Source organism: Dromiciops gliroides, chromosome 3, assembly GCF_019393635.1.
Source record: "Dromiciops gliroides isolate mDroGli1 chromosome 3, mDroGli1.pri, whole genome shotgun sequence".
In the NCBI taxonomy this organism is placed as follows: domain Eukaryota; kingdom Metazoa; phylum Chordata; class Mammalia; order Microbiotheria; family Microbiotheriidae; genus Dromiciops; species Dromiciops gliroides.
The window spans coordinates 329,466,281-329,484,201 of NC_057863.1; the positions used below are offsets into that span (position 1 = coordinate 329,466,281).

Consider the following 17,921-nt stretch of genomic DNA (forward strand, 5'->3'; position numbering starts at 1 on the left):
CCTAATCTGGGGGTACATGGATGGATTTCAGGGGGTCCATAAACTTGAATGGCAAAAAAAATTACATCTTTATTTCCACTAACCTCAAAATGAAATTTAGCATTTCCTTCAATTAAGAGATTTTATCAGAAAGGGGGTCCCTAAGCTTCACCAGACTGCAAAAAGGCACATGGCACAAAGAAGGTAAAGAAACTCTTCTATGGAGCATCCCAGTGAGATACACCACCGCTTAAAAATATTAGTCAACCAAAAAAAAAAAAAAAGGATAAAGCACCGGCCCTGGATTCAGGAGGACCTGAGTTCAAATCCGGCCTCAGACACTTGACACTTACTAGCTGTGTGACCCTGGACAAGTCACTTAACCCTCCTTGCTCCACCCAAAAAAAAAAAAATACTTTTTAGTCAAGTAACAGACACAGAAGAACTAAGCAGATAGGAACATGTACTGCCTAGATTATGACACCCAGCTGGATGGACCCCCAAGTTATTCCCTTAACCAGGCACAGCAGGATGAATGTGACCTAAAAATGACTAGCATAACATGTTGGGAAACTCTGTGGTACTTATGACAACTTGAGATGCTTGCTGGTGTCAAAGCACAAGTTACTGACAATAATGGTCTCCTGGTGAAGCTATGTGACTACAAATCATGGACTTCGGTGATTCTGGAATTTTGTGGGGGATTTAAATGATATTCTAATGACATTCCATGGGTAAATGCAGACAATAACCTATTACAAATGATCGTTTGGATGTAAGAAATAATATAAAATGCCTAACGATGAATCAGGCTCGTGCAGTTGGATGACCTCAGAATTCTCCAGGGTGGAGAAACCTTTGCTACAGGATTTCCAGCATATGGGGATCTAACTGAAACCCCTGAGTGAGGGGAAATCTACTCCCTACCTTCTGCAGCAGCCCATTTTACATGAGGACAGCTCTAATCGGCAATGACTAGTTTTTGTAGGACAAAAACTCATCCCTTTTTCGAAAATGAGGACAACTGCCCTTCTCCAGTCCTGCAAACTTCTCTCCCATTCTCCACAGTCTTAAGTAGATCACTCAAAGTGGTTCAGAAATTACGTCTTACAGTATTCTGAGCCATAAACCATCTGGGTCTGGTGACCTAAACTCAGCAAGCCAGCCAATTCTTTTCTCAAACTCTCCCCTACTTATTTTGGGTATCAACTCCCTATTTGCTATTTTTGATCTGTCCTTTTCAATCAAAAAGACCGTTCTTCTTGGCAAAGAAAACAGAGCAAATTTTCTAAACGATCATCATTTTTTAAGCTTCTGGTTCTCCATTTTGTGGTCTTTAATATTTGGTGATTTATGCACGTTTTATTATAATGCTTAATGACTCATTCAATTACTATTTGCTGAAATATTGGAATTTATGGAACATTCTGATGGTTTATGGGAACAAATCAAACAACAAAAATTTATTAAGTGCCTGTGTGCCAGGTACTGTGAAGAGTAGAATGTTTGAAATTTGAATTCTCCCAAAAAATATGAACGACACAACCACACAACCACACAACCACAACCTGAAGAGGCAACTGCCACCCATTCTCTCAATGTGTCTGGCCTAGCAGAAATGTGTTACAGAAAGTCTCATTGCTAGTAGACTGGCCATGTTCCAGCTTCCTATTAGCTATGCTGCCTTGCCATTTAATGTTAAGTATGGCTCATTGAGGACACTGAAACTGTTTAAAAGGTCAAATGTAACAATGGCACATTCAGATCTCACAGCTATAAAGAAATGCAAGCCTTTTGAGGACATGGATCTTATTCATCTTTGTATCCTCCCTCCTCTTCCTCCTCCTCCCATCCCAGCCCCACAGAAGAACGTAGGTACTCAATAAATATTTATAAAGTCATAGAATTTTAGTACTAAAATGAACCTTAGTTATCATCTGGTCCAACTCCCCCTCCTTATTTGACAGATGAGATAACTAAAGATTCATATATCTTTTATAAATGTATCACTTCTTATTTTGTACTATAATTGTCTCTGTAGGTTTCTTAGGTCTTCCTAAAGGGCAAAGCTAGATGGCCCAGTGAATAGAATGATGGTGAGAAAGACCTGAGTTCAAATTCAGCTTCAGATACTTTAGAGATGTGTGACACTGGGCAAGTCATTTAACTTCTATTGACCTCAGTTTCCTCAATTGTAAAATGAGGATTATAACAGCACCTACCGAGCACAAAATGAGATGCTATTTGCAATGTGCTCAGCACAGTGTCTGACACATAGTAAGTACTTAACAAATGTTTCTTTCCTTCCTTCTTAGAAATGAAAGAATGTACAAACAAATGAGTTACAGAAGGCAAAATATGATACCATGCTCTGAAAGTCCAGGCTGCCGCCATGTTGATTTCACAGCTCTGGTTGGGTCAACAACATTCCACACTAAAATAAAATCTGAAAGCTGGTTTTCAGATTCCAGGCTTCCTAATTCCTTTTCTATTGCCTTGACACTGGATAATGCACAATGAACTGCCTCAATAGCAAAACTCAGTGAAAGCTTTTGCTCTATTTCAGCTATGAAATTTAGAGCACTATAGGACTTCCCAGGTACACACTAGTTCATGAAGCTGGAATTCCAATCACTATTTGTGTGACTATAAGCAAAGTAAAACCAGATTATACCACTGAGGTTCAGAATCAGTTCTGAAAGAGATAGATGAAAATGGAATAAGTTTTATTTTATCTTTGCCATCAGATTTTTGTCTCATAAGCAGAACCACTTCCTCTAACCTATCCATTTTGGCCAAGCATCCTCCCTTTGTCCAATATAGCGGTAATATATTTGTTATGCTAAGGACTGATTTCATAAGAGGAAGTACATCAAGGCCATTCTTTCTAATTGAATAGGGATTCTTAATTTTCTTTTTGTGCCATGGATGCCTGTGACAATCTAGTGAAACACATAGACTCTTCTCAGGATAGGGTTTTTACAAGCAGAGAATAAGATATATAGGATTATAAAGGAAACTAATTATATTGAAGAATAGTGGGAAGAAAGTATAGCTTTTTTTTTAAATTTGTGAACAGCAGGTTAAGAACTCTTCTGACCATTTTCTGTAACTTTCTTTAAAAAAAAGTTAAGAACAAAAGAAGAAAGAAAATAAAAAGCAAGCAGAATTTAAAGTGACCCAAATTTTTCAAAAGTACTAATCTAATAATTCAAGCCATCTATATTACTAATCATAATAGAAGGAGCAAAGGAGAAATCCATACTCTATTTTCTAATAAAAATAAATACATACATTTGAAGAAGAAATCACTTTTAGATGAGCAGATCAGGGAAGATTTTGTGAAGGAGAAGCCACTAGGCCAGGACATTGAAAGACGATTTAAGTATTTTAGCAGGAAAAGATGAAGAGGGTATGTGTCCTAAGAATGGTGGGAGTAAAAAAAGAAGATACCATTTGTGAGTAATATGAAATAAAACTAGAGTCAAATCACTCAGGGCCTTAAATGACAGGTTAAAGCATTTACATTTTAACCAAAGACAAAGGGAAGCCACTGATAAATGTGTGATTTTTTTGTTTGGGGGTAGTAGATAGATAAGAAAGGATACATTAGGGAGACTTCTTTGACAACTTAAGATGGCAACAAAGTCAGTCAGGGGGGTTTGGGCAACATTTTAATTTTTAATTTTAATTTTTTTTTTTTTAGTGAGGCAATTGGGGTTAAGTGACTTGCCCAGGGTCACACAGCTAGTAAGTGTCAAGTGTCTGAGGCTGGATTTGAACTCAGGTACTCCTGAATCCAGGGCTGGTGCTTTATCCACTGTGCCACCTAGCCACCCCGGTTTTTGGCAACACTTTAAGTAAGATGTGATGACCTAAACTAGGGATGGAGAAAGGACCTTTTTTGGGCTAATTTTCAAGAGTATCAGCACACACTATTTAAGTGTTCACTGAGTTCTACTCGTATATATCCAATAAATGTTTTAAGTAAACAAAAAGGAAAAACAATAGGAACCCCCTTATTATCCTAAAGAAATAATGCAGGTCTTATAAATTCTTCCGACCTCTGATAAACTTATAGTTTCAACCTGAATTTCATACTTTCAAATTCTTGATTTCATTTTAAGAAAACTTCTAGACTTCTATGCTACTTGTCACAGTTTATTGACGATATAACATCTCTGAATTACCACATAAACCATAAAGAAAGAAAATCCAAGAGATATTTATTAGTATGTAAGATCTCATCTTGTCTATATTTTTGGAATAATTATACTGTGCACAAAATTTGAACATAACTCTACTGATCCATGGTAAGGGCAGCTAGACAGATGGAGTGCCTAACCTGTAGTCAGGAAGACCTGAGCTCAAATCCAGCCTCAGACCCTTCCTAGTTGGGTAACCCTGGGCAAGTTACTTGACCCTGTTTGCCTCAGTTTCCTCATCTGCAAAATGAGCTGGAGAAGGAAATGGCAAATAACTCTGGTACCTTTACCAAGAAAACCTAAAATTGGGGTCACAAAGGGTCAAACATGACTGAAACAACAACCACAACAAATTATTGTTATATTGTTTAGTACTCCATTCCTCCACAAGCCATACCCTCTCCAGTGCTTTCCTGTTATGGACCCCACTGATCATCTTTTTAAATTGAGAACTACCTATTTCTTAATAAAGCAAATGGCATGCTACTGGAAATGAAAACATATTCTAAATGATGGGTGGAATCATCCCATCATTTGTGAATACAAACAGGCAGCTGAATCTTCTAAAGAAGGAGTTCTTAACCTGGGATCCATTAACTTTCTTTTCATAGATTTTGATGACTGTATTTCAGTATAATTGGTTTGCTTTGTGATCCCAGGTATTTTGTTTTATGTATTCAAAAATACTACTCTAGGAAGGGGATCTGTCCGTGGCTTTGACATACTACCAAAGGAATTCAAGACACAAAAAAGGTGAAGACTTCTGCCCTAGCAAATAAGGATCTACTTATCATTTGGACATACACACTGGAGCCTATCACAATGAGCTATATATACTGGATGCCTAATAAATGTTTGTTGAACGAATGAGCAGCTTTTTGAACACAGTGTCCAAGTGTACCTTGGAATGATCTGAGGCCTTATCTGATGAAAGTTTCCTTTCCCTCAGAATAAAATAAGTGAATAAACTACACCGGAGCCTCACTATAATACTGGGCATTTGTAATGTACACTGTGGGGTAAAGTTGTAAATGAAACAGTATTAGAACGAGAGCTTTTGGACACTTCTAGTAATATAATCCAATATAGGCTGCCTTAGACCAAAGGCAAAAGTTATACAATGTTAAGGGGTTTACAAAGCAATTTCCTCAAAACAACCCTGTGAGGAAAGCAGTATAATTATTATTCTACCCACTTTGTAGGTGAGGAAATTAAAGCTTAGGTAGGTTAAAATGTAAAATTCATTGCAAATGGAAATTTTCATCTCCTGTATTCCCAGCTGCTTAGCAGAGTGCCTGCCCATAGTAGGTGCTTACCAAATACTTGTTGCTAGTTGACTCATTCATTCATTCATTAAAAGTTGCCCACAGTTACAGAGCAAACATGTACTGAAGAGCCAGGACTCAAAAGTTTGAGTCCAAGTCATGTGACAATGAGGCTGCTGAGTGTTTCACAATTACAGGTTGTTTTATGTCTCTTTGTAAGTAGGCAGTTATGTGTTGCTTTAAAAGAAAGACAAAAAAAAAGGAAGAAAGAAAAAGAAACACCAGAAGACATATTTCTTAATAAAAAAAAAGATCAATGATATGAATTATTAACTAGGAGTCAATGTCCTACTTCTACAAGAAAAGGCTTTGTTGTTTTCCTGGGGGAGGAAAAGCTGACTCAAGGGAATCAGAGCGGGAGGCAGAATAACAGCTCTGTGTGTTAGCTGCCTGGCAAATTTTCTGCTGCTTCCTTCCGCCTATCTTCTCTCCATCTTGCAGCCAGGTTGTCTGTCTCTATCTGTGAGTGTGTGTGTGTCTGTGTCTGTGTGTATCTAGTTTTCTCAGTCTCTCCGTCTCTGTCTGTCTCTGTCTCTTTGCTCCTCTCTCCATTCCCTCTATGTCTCGGTCTGTCTCTCTCTGTTTCTCTGTCTCTCCCTCCTTCTCTGTCTCTGTCTCTTCAAGTCCCTTTCCTTTTTTGCGTACCTTTAAGGACAGGTTGCTTCTGTGATCCCTCACAGCACCTGACCAGGAGATGGGGTACAAGGATTAGCTTCTACGGAGTAGGCTTAGTGTATTGGAATGTGCTGGGATCTGTGATTCAAAGGATTCTCTTGAAGTTCTCAGTATCAAAAGAAACCCCAAAACAAACAAGTTTCACTGAAGGTCAACACGTTTCAATAACTAATAACTTCAGGCAAGTATATCAGGTTTAACAGGGCAGCCTCTTTCTTTAGCCCTTTCATAAGCTGGAAGATCATTTGGCCAAAAGACAGGTGTTAGTCCTGCGACTCCTGCCACCTAATGCCAGCATTTATAAAGGAGTTTGGCCACGTTAAAGAAACACTGGAGACTTTTTTTAAACCACTATTTAAAAAAGCATGTTATAAATGGACCCCATCAAGGTGGCTAAAAATAGAACAAATCAACTTCATTTTCTTTTGGGGACAGACAAGCACAGTACATCTCTGTTCTTAGTTATGAGTCAGTAGAGAGGAACCAGGGAATAATATAAGGATTTCACTCCAACCCCAATCCTTTCTCATCCTCCCATTCCCACTGTCAATCAAGAGTATTTCCTGGGCATAGCCTTACCCTATGCCCAGGACTGTACCTGTGAAGGCTACAATGAAGGCAAACACAGCTCCTGCTCTTACAGGGCAGCTGGGAAACCCAGGTGACATCCATCAAATAGAGCAATAAATAAATGTGTATAATCAAGTTTTAAGTGCTGGTGAATCAGAGGTATTTCAAAGAAGGGGGGGGGGCTCATGGAGAAGCTGCATATTCTAGGAAGGGGACAACCAAGAAAGGATGAGCAAAGATGGGGGACAGAAATGGTAAATTCATTGTGGGTCACAATGAGAAGATAAATTCACCAAGAGCACTGGTTTCTTGTTGGTGAGAAATAGATGGGGTGACATCAGAAGAAAGAGAATCTTTTTTTTTTTTTTTTGCGGGGCAATGGGGGTTAAGTGACTTGCCCAGGGTCACACAGCTAGTAAGTGTCAAAGTGTCTGAGGCCGGATTTGAACTCAGGTACTCCTGAATCCAGGGCCGGTGCTCTATCCACTGTGCTACCTAGCTGCCCCCCAGAAAGAGAATCTTGAAAACTACAAAGTTAAGGTTAAACTGGAGGAGCAAGACAACTGAGAGCCATTACAGATTTTCCATCAGGCAGATGAGCAAATGAAAGCAGTTTAAGATTAGTTATACAGGAATGGGAAGAGATTTAGGGCCAGAGACTTAGGCAGTAATTCAGGCTATTCAGAAATGGGCTTTGTAATGATAAAGCACTAGAAGAGGCCATATGATAGTGCAAAGAGTACCAGATTTGGAGTAAGGAAGAACCTAAGTTTAAATTCAGCCTCCTCCACTTGTTAACTTTATGACTATAGTCAATCACTTTGCCTCTTATCCTCAGTTTCCTTACCTGTACAATGGAGATAATCATACCTGTAATACTTATCTAAGAAGATTCTTGAGGGGATCAAATGATAGGTATATGTAGTGCTTTGAAAGTCTTAAAGCCTCTATAAACATCTATTATTATTATTATGGTAACAGTGGAATAGAGAATAGGTAATGAATTAAGGAAGCATTTTGAAAGAATAATCAATGAGACTTGGTGACTAAAGTGGAATGTGAAGAGGAACAAGAAATCAAAGATGATTCTAAAGTCTCAAGCCTAAGAAAATGGGATAATTAGTGACAGTGACAGAGACAGAAAGGAGTTGGTTTGGTGGTTGAGAAAGTGGAAAGATGATGAAGTTGGTTTTGGACATGCTAAGTCCAATATGATGAAAGCACAAGATAAATCAAGTAGTTAAATATGTAAGATTGGAGCCCTGCTCCTGGTTAGTGCTAGTGAATAGTTTCCCCACAAATATGTTCATTATTACACTTATTTTCAAACATTATTAACATGTCTTCTAGGAAACTGTCCCAATAAATACAAGAGTTAAAACAAGAATATCCTACTCTCCCCACTATTATTTGACAGAACTCTAGAAATGCTAGTAATAGCAATAAAAGAAAGAAATCAAAGGTGTAAAGACAGGAAGACAAGAAAGAAAACTACCCCTATTTGCAGATGACATGATGGTTTACTGATAAAATCCTAGGTAATCAGTAAAGAAACCAATTAATAAGACAACAATTTCAGCAAATTGTAGACTACAAAATTAAGCTACAAAAATAAGCAGCATTTCTATATAATAATAATAACAAAATCCAGGAAAGAATAATAGAGAGGGTAATGCCACTCAAAATAACTATAAAATGCATAAAATTGTTGCGAGTCAATCTTTAAAAGAACACAAAATACTCTGCTTTAACAAATTCAGTTATGAAATGCTCCTAGAGTAATACTAAGTGCTCATGGCTAGACCATGCTAAAGATAAGAAAAGTGACAATACTACCAATATTACCAAAATTAATTTACACCCCTAAGGCTACACCAATCATACTGTCAAAAAGGTACTTTATAGAATTCAATAAACTAGTAACAGATTTCTTTGAAAGAACAAAATATCTAGAATATCAAGGGAAATAAAGAAAAAGGGTAGGACTGAAGAGAAGATAGCACCTCCAGACCTATATTTTAAAGCATCAGTCTGCAAAATAACTTACTATTGGTTAAAAAATTGAGGAGAAGGGGCAGCTAGGTGACACAGTGGATAAAGCACCGGCCCTGGATTCAGGAGGACCTGAATTCAAATCCGACCTCAGACACTTGACATTTAATAGTCATATGACCCTGGGCAAGTCACTTAACCCTCATTGCCCTGCAGCCGGAAAAAAAAAATGGAGGAGAAGAAACAGAAATAGACACCCCATAACCCTGTGTCTGACAATCTCAAAAGATAAATTACCTAGGAAAGAATTGCCTATTTGATAAGAATTGCTGGGGAAATTTGAAAGCAGTCTAGTAGAAATTAGGCTTTGAACAATATCTTACACCAAATTTCCCCTACAAATTCAAAATTAATACACAAAAGAGGTATATCACATGACTTCATAGCTATGGGTAAGAGATGTATTCTTAACCAAACACTGGAAAGGTACTGACAAAATGTAAAATAGATAATTTTTATTACATGAAGTTGAAAAGGTTTTGCACAAATAAGATTAATGCATCTTGGTTGAGAAGAAATTGAATAGGAAATCACCACTGAATCAAATTTCTTATATAAGGGTTTGGGATGCAAGGCATATAGAAACTAATTGAAACATATAAGATTAAATGTCATTTCTCAAAAGATAAGTGGTCAAAGGATATGAACTGGTTCTCAAAAGAAGAAATATAAATTATTAACAATCATATGAAAAAATACTCCAAATAACTAATACTAGAGATACACACGTCAAAACTACCCTGAGGTTTTTGCCAATTGCAAAGCACAAGGTGACAGTAATCAATACTAGCAGAGTTGTAGAAAAATAGGCACATGCTAATATATTGTTAAGTGGAGCTGTAAAAATGATATAACCATTCTGGAAAGAAATTTGGGATTATACAGAATAAAGTGAATAAAATGTCTATATGCTTTCACTCAGAAATTCCAATTCTCGGTATATATATATATACTGTAAGAAAGTGATTAAAAAGAAAAAAGGCACTATATCTGTAGCAGCACATTTTTGTGTTAGCAAAAACTTCAGAGAAAGTAAAAGCCTATTATGCTATAAGAAAAGATAAATATGATGACTATAGAGAAGCATGAAAAGATCTATATGAACTGATGCAGAATAAACAAAGAAAACAGAGATATTAGAAGATACCCTCCCCCCAATATTTTGCAGAAGTAAATTGTCTTGGGATGTAGAACACTGTATATTTGCCAGATTTTTCAATGTTTTGATTGGATATATATACGTGCATATGTAAATACGTATGCAAGTATGTATGCATGATGCATTATGTGTGTATGTATATATACATCTATTTTTGCTCTTCTTCCTGTATCTTTTACTCTTAAAAAAATTCTTGGTTGTACAAGATTGCTCTCTGAAAGGGGGAAAGCAAAACATATTGGGGGGGGGTGGAACTAATGAACTGTAAACACATATACAGCAGATACAATAACATTTTAAAAATATCTTTTAGGTCAGATGTTACAATTACAAAAGAATTATTCTAGGTCAGAAATTAGAAACTTACAATGTAAAACAGTTATAATTTTATGCTCCACAAGGTGCAACTGATAATTTTTAAACAACACTGAAGATAAAATTGTAAAGCACTAAAGTAGGAGTTCTTAACTTTTTTGTGCCATGAATCCTTTCCAGAATCTGGGGAAGTCTATGGGCCCCTTTTTTAAATAGATAAAATAAATGTTAAGGATTACAAAGGAAACCAATTATATTAAAATAGTTATCATCATGTTTTTTTGAAAACATGTTCACATGGCCCAAGTTAAAAACCCCTTGAACCCAAATGTGTTCCTAAATTTCTAAGTTTCTACAGAAAGCTTCTTTTATGAAGCTAGATGACAATCAATATCTATACTATGAATTCTGTGGAAGAAAGATTAGATCAAAAAGAAGCCAAGAATAATAAAGCAAAAGGCAGACTCCCAAGGCTAGCTATATGGGTGGAAGGGGCAATGATAAACCTGACAAGAATGAGCCTCTGCTCTTTATTTAACAGGCACCCAACCTAATCCCAAAGGGGAATCATGTTCCTGGTCTGTCCTGGAACTAAAAGTAGAAAGCCAATAACAGCGTACTGCTTGCCTGGATTATAATTTAAAGAGCTTTGAAGAAAAGTTAATTCTAGTCCTTAAGGGAAACAAGGCAGAGAGGACAAAGCATGGACCTGGAGTCGGGAAAACCTGCTTCTGACACATACTGGATGTGTAGCCTCAGAGAAAAGGAATTTCTCATTTTCCAAAACAATTCTCTAAGAAGTTTTCATCCTCAATGGTAAAAAGGGTCCTCACTCAAAGATCCCTATAGTGATGAAATTGAAGGTCCAATCTTAAAAAAAAACAAACAACAACAACAACAACAACAACAAAAAACCCAAGGAGAGGGGAGGACAAGAAGAATATACTGCTGGAAACAATTAAGTAAAGTATAGAATTCTTTTTTCAGGTCCATAGGAGGCAGAGAGTGGCAAGATATTTTTACTTATTATTAGATGTATATAGTCAAATAAGCAAGTTGTCTCCTTCAAGAAACTGAAAACTGAATAACAGAAAAAGTATGCCTAAAGAGAGACATGGAGAAAAGAGAAGGAAAAGAGGAAGGCATAAAAGAGATTTGAGATATACTTAGAACTGGTCCACTCAAAACTCAGGGTTATACTAAACCACATAGACTATTTCCTCACTGTAATCTTGTTAGTTATCTCAAGAAAGAGACAATGGAAGGAGACAGTGTGGTCTAATGGAAAGAGCACCGGACTTCAAGTCAAAGGTTCTGGATCTACTACTAACTTGCTGTGTGACTTTCAAAAAGATACCCTCTTGGCCTCAGTTATCTAAAAAATGAGACTTGGACAGGTTATTCTCTAAGTCTCTTCCAACTAGAAACCTATTAACTAGAGATGGAAAGGCATGTACATTTTTTAAAATAACTTTTTCCCGGACATGATTATTTTTCTAAAAATATGGTTTATGTATTTTTAAATGATGAATAAAGTCTATTTTATGGGTCATCATGGCCAAAAAATTTACCAAGTTTCTGGGTTTGAGTCTCTTGGTACTTGACTGAAATGCCTGGGTGGCAAATTCCTTTGCAAATACCCAAAGAAATCAAGTAAAGACCCCTCCCCTTTTCTGCTGTTTCCTGAACAGTATGAATTCCACTTGTCCAAGGTGATCCTGAATCTTCTTGATCCACTGATCTGTGGATCAATCCTTTCTAAGGTGGCTAGTTGTACAACATATCTGTTGTTGCTGTTTGTCATTTTCAGTCGTGTCTTGCTGTGTCCCATTTGGAGTTTTCTTGGCAAAGTGGTCTGCCATTTCCTTTTCCAGCTCATTTTACAGATGAGGAACCTGAGGTAAACAAGGTTAAGTGGCTTTCCCAGAGTAACATGGCTAGTGAGTGCCTGAGGCCACATTTGAACTCAGGAAGATGTCTCCCTGTCTCCAGCCCTGATGCTCTATCTACTGTGCCACTTAGCTTTCAAATAAGCCATAGGTGTTATAATTGAGAGAAGCCCCACAAAGTAAAACGTTCTATCATGTCAGATGCTGGGGCTCAAGTGACAGAGACCTCTCTAGGATAAAAATGTTTCTACTCTGACTAAACAAATTCATTACTATTACGTACTTCCCTAAGTGAAAACTCCCTCTACCAATGCAGATCAGCAATTTCTCTAAAAGTCATAGTCCTACCTAGAAAGTTGCCTGGGGTGCAGGGATTAAATGACCAAGGTCACAAAGTCCGTATTTGTCATAGGCAGGATTTGAACCAAGGTCTACTACTGACCTTTCCACATTGCTTCTCTACCCACAATCTTTACTCCTCCCAAAAGGATTTATAAAAACCACATAACAGAAAGCATGTTTATGCAAAGGTATCCACATTATTACAATTTATGGTACTTTACACTGAGGAAAAGCAGACTAACCCTCTAATGTAAGTGCGAGCTACATTTCTGCCTTTACAGAGATAAAACTCATTTTGACAAAAGAAGGAACCATTCATTGCCTTCTTTACTTGTGTGACTTTCAAGCTAATGACTGGTAGAGATGTTACTGGTTTCTTGACCAAGACTTCAGAATAAATGGACATTGCAAGAACATCCACTTCTTCCAGTAGAGAACAGAAAAAATATGTTTATTTTTCTACTTGGTCAAAAAGTTCAAAGCACAGAGGAGTAGCAGCAAGTCTAAAAATTATTAGAGGTAGAGGTCAGAACCCAATTTATCCTAGCTATTACCTTGATGACCACAAAGGTCTGAAACCCTGCTTAATGGAAATGGTTAAGAGGTGCAATTCATCTGACTTCCAATTCAAAAACAATTCAAACCATAATTGAATTCGACCTATGTGATGTTTTTTGATGAAATCACTTACCCAACCCTGAGCCATGAAGTAAAGCTTGTAAAGTCAGAGAGCACTTCATATTCAACTCACCTAGATCACAAATCTATAGCTAAAAGCCCCTCAGAATCCATCCAGCCCAACCATCTAACTTTTGAGAGGAGGATCCTGAGACCCAGGGATTTTGCATCTTATCCAAGGTCACATAAGTAATAAATGACACAACCATGATTCAATCTCAGATCCTATAACTCCATCTGTGTGTGTATGTCATTACTACATCTGTACTGCTGAATAGTTTATTGCTCTCAGGCAAGACGGGCCTAAGTAAAGTTTTATAGCATAAAGGATACCCTTAAGAGAAAACAACTTGTTTGTTCCCACATTTTTTCTCTCTTCAAGAGAGTAGTAAGAGCTAAGAGAGGCTATATTCCTTCCAGTTAAGCAGTTTTTAACTCCTCTGTGACAAAAAGCAAATACATTTAAGAGTAAACCTGTAGGCCTGTAGTAGTGTATTTTTAGAATTAGAAGGAATATTAAAGGTCTCCTAGTGATTCAAGACCAACCTTCTCATTTTACCCATGAAGAAACTGAGGTCCAAAGAGGTTTAGTAGCCAGGCCATGTCACACAGGTAGTAAATTCAGGGGTAGCTAGGCGGTACAGTGGATAAAGCACCAGCCCTGGATTCAGGAGGACCTGAGTTCAAATCCAGCCTCAGACACTTGACACTTACTAGCTGTGTGACCCTGGGCAAGTCACTTAACCCCAATTGCCTCACCAAAATTTTAAAATTTAAATTAAAAAAAAAAAGTTGGGGGGCAGCTAGATGGCGCAGTGGTTAAAGCACCGGCCCTGGATTCAGGAGAACCTGAGTTCAAATCTGGCCTCAGACACTTGACACTTACTAGCTGTGTGACCCTGGGCCAAGTCACTTAACCCCCATTGCCTAAAAAAAAAAAAAAAGTAAATTCAGTTGGTCAACCCAAAGTGGTCCTTTGGGTAAAAAATGTATATTTTTAATTTAAGTTTTAATTAAAATTTTGAAATTTAATGCCAGATGTGATTTTATAAGCAAAATACCTTATATATAAATTTGTATGTTAGGAGATCCAATCTGTAAAAGGCTCTAAATATTACTACATACATTCAAATTTTTCCCAAAATCTCCATTTCCTTTTTCCTTCAGCTAACTTAAAAAAATTTATTTTTGGAGAAAAGTAGTTCCCCTCACTACCCCCACTTCAATAGTGTCTACCCATCCAATCATTCTACATTTCTATTAAGAATAGTACTCCATTTAGCTGACAACTACCTGCTAGCCTCTGAAAAGAAGCTTGGAGAAACAAGAAAAAACTGGTGTTCCTTTCCTTGAAAAAGATTCTATCCACTTTGATTAATGCGGTTGCCCCTACATCTAATCAGAGATGAAAAAGCTATACTCTCATTCTCTGTCTTCTCTTCACTTACATATATTTGCCCATCTTCCTTCTTTCCCCTCCTGTCCCCCTCTCCTACCCTCCCCTCTCCATACTTTTTTCCTCCTCTTTTCCTCTTTTCCTCCTCTTTTCCCTTCCCATCTTTTATCCTCTCCTATTCACTCCTTTATCCTCCCTCACCTCAAAGCCTATCTCAGAGTCATATGCACAGAAGTCAGGCTCTTACAAACTAATGACCATGTGCCAGGCTCAGCAGTAACCTGGCAAATAGATTTTTGAGTACTAATGTGAACAGAATCTAGAATGGATACACCCCAAGAGTTAACTCTTTTGTAACTAGTACACTTGACCTGCATTCAGAAGGCAAACGAAGCTGAGAATAATTCCAGAGAAAGTCAAGATTTTCTCTTTCAAGAGACTGTGCAGCTACAGAGAGAGAATGAGTTCTAACACAACATGAGGGGTTTTTTAATGTGATTAAAAAAAAAAATCTTGTCTAAGAATCAACATAGCATAGTGGAAAGAGCACTTGCTTGGGGGCAGCTAGGTGGCTCAGTAGATAAAGCACCGGCCCTGGATTCAGGAGGACCTGAGTTAAAGTCCAGCCTCAGACACTTGACACTTACTAGCTGTGTAACCCTGGGAAAGTCACTTAACCCTCATTGCCAGAAAGAAAGACAGAAAGACAGACAGAAAGACAGACAGACAGACAGACAGACAGACAGAAAGAAAGAAAGAAAGAAAGAAAGAAAGAAAGAAAGAAAGAAAGAAAGAAAGAAAGAAAGAAAGGAAGGAAGGAAGACAGACAGACAGAAAGAAAGGAAGGAAGGAAGGAAGGAAGAAAGAAAGAAAGAGCGAGCACTTGCTTTTAAGGAAAGAGTACTACAACTAAAATTCAATTCCAGGGCAGCTAGATGGCGCAGTGGTTAAAGCACCGGCCCTGAATTCAGGAGTACCTGAGTTCAAATCCGCCCTCAGACACTTGACACTTACTAGCTGTGTGACTCTGGGCAAGTCACTAACCCCCATTGGCCTGCAAAAAAAAAAAAAAAAAAAAAAAAATTCAATTCCAGACATGTTCCAGCCAGGTCAGGAGGGGAGCCACACTAGCCCCTAGGTTTCCTGGAACAACCATTCTGTGGTGCTCCCTCCCAGCACCCCTTAAAGACTTCTATATCTCCACCTCCATCGTTGCCTCTCCTGAGTCTGCCCACATATGGGTACCCTACTCCCTTTCCATCCCCAGTCCCCTAGGGATGTTGATAACCTATCATCACAAGATAATGAGCTGATAAACTCATTCTTCAATGATTTTTTTGGTTTGTTTTTTTTTTTTTTAGGGCAACGGGGGTTAAGTGACTTGCCCACGGTCACACAGCTAGTAAATGTCAAGTGTCTGAGGCCGGATTTGAACTCAGGTACTCCTGAGTCCAGGGCCGGTGCTTTAACCACTGCGCCATCTAGCTGCCCCCATTCTTCAATGATTAACATACTCCTGCCTTGTCATGTCCTCTAACACACCTAAATGATATGGACTAGCCCACTACAGTTATCCTTTCCACTGCTTCCCCAAAGAGTCTTCCAGATAACCCAAACCTTTTCAGAGCACAATACAAATGTCCTCCTCCCCCTTCCTCACCCAAAGGAGGTACTCTAATTGGATAAAGAATGTAGTGAGATGCAGACGACAGATGGCTAAGGATTAAACCTCCCTCAAAGAAGACTGCCTTACTTTATCCCATTCTTGGTTAGAAAATTTATACCCTGAAGCCATCCCCCAAAGGGTTACAGTTTAATCATTTTATTGGACAAGGATTAATGTTTAAAACTTCAATTCCATGGTATCCCATTTTTACGATTTCATTCAATTATATTTTCTTTCAAAAAATCCTGCTTATGAAGACCATTGTAGCCACAATGTATATGGAAAAGGCAACATAACATTACATAACATAACATAACATTTACTAGCTGTGTGTCCCTGGGCACTTAACCTTTTCAGGCTTCTTTTACTGTTCAGTCATTTTTTCAGTCACGTCTGATTCCTTGTGATCCCATTTGGGATTTTCTTGGCAAAGATACTGGAGTGGTTTGTTATTTCCTTCTCCAGTTCATTTTACAGATGAGGAAACAGAGGCAAACAGGATTAAGTGACTTGCCCTGGGTCTCAAAGCCAGTGTCTGAGGCCAGATTTGAACTTAGAAAGAGGAATCACCCTGACTCCAGGCAGCATCACCTAGCTACTCAGTTCACCATAAATAAAATAAGGGTGTTGGACCAGAATGCCTCTGAGGTTCTTTCTGGCTAAAAATCTATGATCCTATAAACATACAAAAGAGAAACTGAATTCTGTATATTATAAAAAGCGAACCTGTCCCCAAAGAAGCAAGAAGAAAATTCACCTTTTTCACTTCACTGCAGAATGATGGGAATTTTTCCACTTCTGTATCTGTATCCAGTTACCAAAGTACTTGACACATGGTAAGATCTTAATAAATTTTTCCTTCACTCATTCATTCATCTATCCTTACATTCATTCATTCTCTGTTATTTGCTTAGTTATAAGGGATAGCAAAGAGGAAGGTTATATATTTGTAAATGAAGTTCATATAAAAACAAAGTATCAATACTTTTTAATATCTTATCTAATGGGAAAATAGCATTTAGTCACTTCTTGCTCATTTAATTTAAATTTTGGCTTTTTATTAATGTGATATAAATGTATATACATCTTTTTTATTTTATTCCTTTTGGGTTAATTCTTGGTACAATTCAACTAATGTCTTATAATATACAATTTTTCCCAAGATACTAACACCCTCTTACATGCAAATATTTAAGAACAGGCAGTACCAGTTAAGGTACCTCACAGAAAAAAAAAAATGTTCAAAAGAAATTGTTTGTAGTGGAGAAAGCTTAGATGGGAAGTCAGAGAACTAGATTTTATTTTTAATTCTGCTTCTTTACTTACTCTGTGACCTTGGGAAAATAACTTCCCCTTTTAGGCCTATTTTCCTCATGTGTAAAACAAGGGAGTTTTGGGTTACATAATCTCCCTAAGGTCCCTTCCACCTCAAAAATTCTATTAATCTATAAAATAAATGCAAAGTGAATCAAATGTTCACTTTAGATTTGTTATTATGTAACAAGTATTATGTAATTTGTAATCTTTATTATACAAATTTGTTATAATTTTTGCAAGTATACATGTTAGAATTTTAAAATGATATTGTTATAATTGTAAACATTCTTTCCATGACCCAAAATTGTTGAATATGAGTTAAAAACATATTGCTCAGGGGCAGCTAGGTGGTG

The 17,921-nt window shown here is 37.5% G+C and overlaps 1 protein-coding gene across 2 annotated transcripts in view; it reads right to left on the minus strand.

Annotated features, from left to right (window-relative positions):
- Positions 1-17,921, minus strand: part of IGSF11 (immunoglobulin superfamily member 11) — a 190,000-nt gene that overhangs the window by 109,667 nt on the left and 62,412 nt on the right. The window contains exon 1 of one of the 2 annotated variants that reach the window (XM_043998254.1): positions 3,274-3,293. The exons of the other annotated variant lie outside the window; for it this stretch is intronic. The gene's annotated coding sequence lies outside the window, so the exon portion shown is untranslated. Of the gene's footprint in view, positions 1-3,273; positions 3,294-17,921 lie in introns of those variants that run through there. 2 annotated transcript variants of the gene reach the window in all.